At 39.0% G+C, this 6,132-nt stretch overlaps 1 protein-coding gene across 2 annotated transcripts in view; it reads left to right on the forward strand.

The window, feature by feature from the left end:
- The first annotated feature begins 62 nt into the window (after nt 1–62).
- ELMO1 (engulfment and cell motility 1) overlaps nt 63–6,132 on the forward strand; it is a 307,238-nt gene continuing 301,168 nt past the window's right edge. The window contains exons 1-2 of one of the 2 annotated variants that reach the window (XM_026843869.1): nt 63–171; nt 260–330. The gene's annotated coding sequence lies outside the window, so the exon portion shown is untranslated. The remainder of the gene's footprint in view (nt 172–259; nt 331–6,132) is intronic. The other variant, XM_026843870.1, reaches the window with a different exon arrangement.

The raw sequence follows: 6,132 nt of genomic DNA on the forward strand, positions 1-6,132 counted from the left end.
TATAAGAGACAGGAGCGTGGCGGGGGGTGAGGGGGGTGGGTGTGTGTGCGCCTTTCCCGAAGTTTTTGTTCATGCGAGTGATTAATCTGCCGATGAATTTCAGATTAAATGATTGCTCTGAAATGTGGGTGGTGATTATGCAAAGCCGCGGTGCGCAGCCTTGTAAAGCGAGTGGGTATCGGGTCCGGAAAGTTACGGTTTTAAAGTTTCTTGGCTCGAAGCCTTTACAAAGTTTATTTTGAGTATCTTTTCCTTGCAGAACTAATACAACTGTCCGGCTCTCCCTCGGGAATGGTGTAAAGTAAATATAGGAGTTCCTGAAAAATAACAGTGAGTACATTTCAAATCAGCAACGTTTTGTTGTTAATTTTATAAGAATAGCTCTTAACCTGCCGAGGCTTAAAATGGGCAACAAACACACCGAGAGCGCCAGTGATTATAATAGTGCAGGAAATGTACCGTGTGTTAATTGCTTTAGTATAAACATGGTTGCCTGTGAGCTGTATTTCATGATACAGCAGTTACGGTGCAATTTCAGCAGGGGATGTTTTGAAATATATTCATAAGCAAATGGGCTTTCTTTTGCTTTTGTCCCTCAGCTGCCTGATTGCTTGCAGTAAATATTTATCTTTTGGGAAGAGGGGGAAATTGAGTAAGAAATGTGCAGGGTCCTGTATCTTGACTGAGGACATTGTTTCCTCCTCTTCCCCTTAGCTCGTTCTCCTCCGTTCCTCCAAATACACACACACACGCATGCAGTCTCATCCTCAGTTACATAATCTTGTAGACATTTATGGATCATTCATTGTTCGCACTAGTCCCATTCTTTCCATGTCATTCCTGCTTGATTGAGTGACTTATGTAGAATATTTCACAGTAATATATTTGAATTTTCATAAAGTTCTTCCAGTTTGAGCTGCAAGTTTCCTTTCCTTGCAGGTTTTCTTTCCCTCATTTTCCCTCCCCACCACCACTTTTTTTTTTCTTTTTTTTCTAAGCTGTATAAGTAGGTGGTAGGGATCTAATCTGATGACCGGTAACTAGATAAGAAGGAGGAAGAACAGTGGTGATAGTTTGGTGGTAAAAGTCCCTCTTGTGTACTGTTAGGAAAATATCCATTAACACACATGTCATAAAGCTGTTAAAAGTACTGCAGCAACTTTAAAAGACTCACCAGTCAGAGGAAATAAAAAATAGTATGGCTAAAACATAAACGTGATATGAAATGGGTATTATTGTAAGATACTATCAATGCAGTCTGTGAATCTGAATGTTTGATTTGTCCAGTCTAGAGGTGCACCTGATTCCTAATTTATTCATGCCAGGAAGGTTGCATAGGGGTAGTTGACTTTCTTTTGTCTCTTTTTTTATAATCTGTTTTAAACTCACTGTGCAGTACAACACACTTGTCTTCTCTGTAGCTTGCAACTTTGCTATAAGTGTCATTGTCTGTGGATCTTTTTTTTTTTTTTTTTTTTTTTTTTTTATTGAAGGAGGGGGAGGGAAAAAGAACCTGTCTCTGTACTTACTGTTTTGATATTTTTTCTTATATTCTCTGTATGCCAGGAAAAACTTAATAGGTGTACAATTCAGATGGATTTTGATGAGGGATAGGAAAAATTCTTACCTACTTATTCTGTAGCAGTCTTACATGGTCACTGAAAGTATCTGCAGTTCAGTAGCCGTTATATAACCTGACCATGTGTGTTGTTAAAAGCAAGTACTTGTGGTTCATCACTGTTGGGGTGTGTTGTCCTAAGAAGTAATTTTTTTTATGCCCCTTCACCCTAGTATTCACCAAAAAAAAAGCTTATTATGCTACATAAAGGTGTGACTGTTGCTGAAATGCTGCTGTGTGCGTTGTACTTCCTGACAGCAATGCTGTTCTGTAGCGAATAGCAGATCAAGAGTAATGTGGTGCTCCACCCTTCCTTCTGCTCTTTGTTTTTTCTACCTAGTAGAAGTCTCTCTGATTTTAAGGTTTGGGCTCACAGCCGTGTTTTCTTACAGTGTCCAGCCTACAAAGAGGTGTCGGACTATGATCTCATGTTTTCCACATTGATATGTAGGGAGCAGAGCTCCCATGTTCACACCTAAAATGTGTGGCCGCCTTCTTTTGATACTCTAGATGGGTTCAGTATGTGATGGAGTGAGAGGCTAACGTCTGTAGATCTGACTAGGAAAAGATTTCCATAAATCTCTGCCAGTGCACCTGCGTGTTAACATGCAGTGTCTTTGTGTTCTAATGACAGGCTGCTTTTTTGGATATACTGCCAACTACAACTTTTTGAATTTTGTGATTCTCAGATAAGGATTTGCCTTGGGGCTTAGGTGAGGCCATCGAGTACAGTTTTCCTCTTGAGTCGTGACTCTGCTTAATCACTTGATTTTCAGCTTCCTTAAAGTAAATGATCTCTTTAAAGTTTAGGAGCTCTCTTTGTCATGCTGTAGTATGAATGTGCAGCATGTCCTTGTATTTAAAAAAGTGTTTGTAGAAGGTGATGGGGTTTTGGGAATCCTGGAGACTGGAAAGCATCATACATCCTTGGAACATTATTTCTCATGCCTGGGTCTAGTAGACTTTCTCATCTGCTATATCCTGAAGGTACAACTTTGAGGGAGAATGAGTTGGTTGGGTTTGCCTCCCTGTTCAGTCATTATTCTATTAAAAAGGAGATTTCAAAAAGACATTTTACGGTTATGAAATCTTTATGGCTTGAATGCTTGTGACTAGAAATGGCTTTGTAACAGCCATCAAACCACCATTCAGTAAGGTATGTGCTGTATCTTTAAAAGATTTCCCTACTTTTGAGTTTGTGTGTTTTTTTTAAAGTTTCTTGTATTCGTGGCAAGAGGAATGTGCCAAGTACACGTTGTTAAACTTGTATCAATTTAACAGAGCAACTGTTTAAAGGATTTCGGATAATTTTCCCTCTACTTAAGTCAGTCACCTTTTTTTTCTTTCTTTTTTTTTTTTTTTTTCCTCTCTCTCCAAATATAACACTGAAGAAGGAGAGAAAGAGAAACTAAAAGCAATTGGCAGAAGCCAGCATGTTGGCAGGCATTTGATAGTACGGATCGTAAGAGGTGATAATATATATGTGACACTTAACATAAAATAAACTGCATACATATGGTGTTACAGAGATGAATGGAAGAATAATCACAAAATTGTTAAGCTGTCTTTCAATCAGCATTTTTTCATCAAGCTATTTGCAAGGATTTGGTTTTGTGGTGTGATCTTTCATTATTGCAAGTGTTGCGAGACACAAAAGAGATTGAAGGATAAAGTCACAAGCTTTTCGCTAGTTTCCTCAGTTTTCTGATGACTGTTAACATTTAAGAGGAATATTGATGAGAAGCCTATGCCACAGGGGATAGCTGACATGTTTCCTCTTCTCCCTGTTTCAGATCCGACGGAGGTAAACTTCTGTGTTAAGGGCAGGTAGAAGTGGCTGGTGCCACCTGTCTGTAAGCTAATTTCTCAAGCTGCTGAGCTCATTGGTTTGTAAAGCACGTGCTTGCGCTTAAGAGCCGGAGGAACAGTGATTCATGTGGTGCTTGTTTGCAAACACTTGAAAATGCGTTGATATCTTTCTCCTAATGGCAGGTTTCCATTGTGAGTATTTGATTTGACTGTAGTAGTAGGCTTGTTTTCAATGGCTGCTGGGGGGGAAGTTAGTTGTGAGAGAGTGGAAGTGATTCACAAGGCGTTTTTCTGTTCAGCAGTAAATCGCACTTTGAAGAGGACTGGAAGCCACTGGTGGTAGGGGTCCCATTAGAAAAGTGTTTATGTACAGTTTAACTCACTTTGGCACATCTCTAGTGAGCAGCCTTTGGAGTGCTTTAGTGAGCTGGATGTACTACTTGGAGATGTTACGCAAATGTGATAAGTGGCCTATTCTTACTGGGTTTGGGGACATAAGTCTACTTACTGATTCTTCTTCTGTGTTCTGCTTACAGTCAGATAGCACTGCAAAGCTCCACAGTAGATATCACTAGTGCAAGGGAGGGAGTGGGAATTATCAGTCACTGCTGAGGGAAAAGTTTTCCCCTTTCAAATTGAATTCAGTTGATCTGAAGTGTTTGTGAAACATCATCTTCAGTAAAGAGGCTGGGGGGGCGGGTGGAACTAAGAAAACAAATCGTTCCTAAACAGATCTATTACAAGATAGTAGCCGTGTCCTATCTGTCTTTTTCTTCTTCTTTCCTTCTGTTTTTTATTTCTCAAAGTTAAACTCTCCTCGTAATTTCTCCTTGCATGTTGCCACCTCTACTTGGTACCTTATTCTTTGGTCTTTGATGTATTTATTTATCCCAACTCTCGTGGTTTCACTGACTTTGTCCAGTCCTTAAATTCTTTCCTGAGCCTCCCTTAGATTATTACTCAAATAATTTTGTTTAAGATTTGCAGGAAAAGCTGTGGACTGAAGTGTGTATTGCCTCCTACGTTCTTTCATAGTCACTAGCTCAAAGTGTTTATTGTACAGCCCTAATTTATGGGGGGCATATGAAGCGTAAAACTGTCTCTGAAATATTGCATCATCAGGGACTGAGTAATTTTTTAATCAGCTACAGGAACCAACATATGATAATCTAGCTTTTTTTCTTGTTGAGCTTGATTCAGCTGAAAGGGAGGATGGGTCACTGCTTCGAAGAGAATTTCAGATTCTGGAGATGCAATGGCTTTAAACTCCCATTATTTAATACAGCAAAGAATGCTTGCTTGAAGATGATCTAATTTCCCTGAGCTTTTTGCAAATCAGAGAGTGTGCCTGAATGTGGACAAAATTAATGTGGACAAAATTTTCCATGTGGGCCTCTTTTTTTCCTTAATGTATGAGCACATCCAACATTCTGAAGTTTGACAAAAGGAGGGATATGTGGGGTATGGCCATGGGCTCAAATAATGCTGTCAGCACATCAGCCTTCCTCCTTCAGTTGAAATTTTACGGTTCCTGGAACTAGATGGCTGGTGCTATTCAGAGGTGTTTTTCTTCTAGCTCATGGTCAGCTTGATAGTAAGAATGAGAAGAGTCAGGGCTTCTAGTTTATTCTGTTAGAAACTTCCATAAAATTAAGCATGGAGGTGTCTTTTCCTGTGGCTGTGCACATGCTGTAAGTGAAGAGTATACTTAGTGTGCTGACTTGAAGCCTGTATCTGTTTCTTCTGATGCTGACTTGATCTTTTACTTAGTAACAGGAGATGCATAAATCTTGTGAAAATAATTTTAAATTTTTTAAAGAACGTAGTTAAAACAATTTTTACTATGTTTTGGGGTGATAGAGTTTAGCAAAACCAATATTTCAATAAACTTTCACAAAATGCGATTGTTCTAACACTTTCTTCCATAGATGTAGAACTGTCTTAGATAACTATTAGTATATTCTTAATACATACATGAATTCTGCTGCTTGAATTTGTAGCTAATGTGAAAATATGACTTGCCAGTTTTCTTTCTCTTCAGCCAACATACGTGTATCATACAGTCCAGCAGAAGTGTAAGGGATACGTGGGCTCTGGCAAAGATACCTCACGTGAGCAGTTCAAGCTTTTGTGTGGCCAGACAGGCAGTCTGCTGTATACTTCATTGAATCTTGCTGAACTGACCATGGTGGGGATGACTAAATTGCTGCTTCATATTTTAAGAGAGATGGTAATCTATCAAGATAGGGTGATGGGGAATTTCTGGGTATTCGCATAATACCCTCTGGTCAGACAATAACGTTGATTTGCACATTTGTTCTCTAATAATAACAGGAGAAAAATATCTATGACACAGGTTGGTATAATAAAATTTTTACTCTTAGTGCCAGTGCATGTATTTATTACATTCCAATAGCCTTTTCCGTTGCTTTGCTTTCTGGAATACAATTGCACGTTAGTTTTCATAGCAATGGTCATGGCTTCAGCTGGAAATTGAAACCTGATAAGTGTTGGCTTGGTGCATAGACTTTTGGACAAACTTTTTCAGTAACACTGAGCCAAACCAACTGGGGAAAAAAATTTTCTCCAAACATAAGTACTGGTCCTTGCATTCTGGACAGGATATCTGGTATACCCTTTGGTCACTGGGCTTTTAAAATGCTGCAGTATTGGTGTTTTTCTTTTTTTTTTTTTTTTTTTTTTTT

Source organism: Athene cunicularia (assembly GCF_003259725.1).
Source record: "Athene cunicularia isolate RWA chromosome 2 unlocalized genomic scaffold, athCun1 chr2_part2, whole genome shotgun sequence".
Lineage (NCBI taxonomy): Eukaryota > Metazoa > Chordata > Aves > Strigiformes > Strigidae > Athene > Athene cunicularia.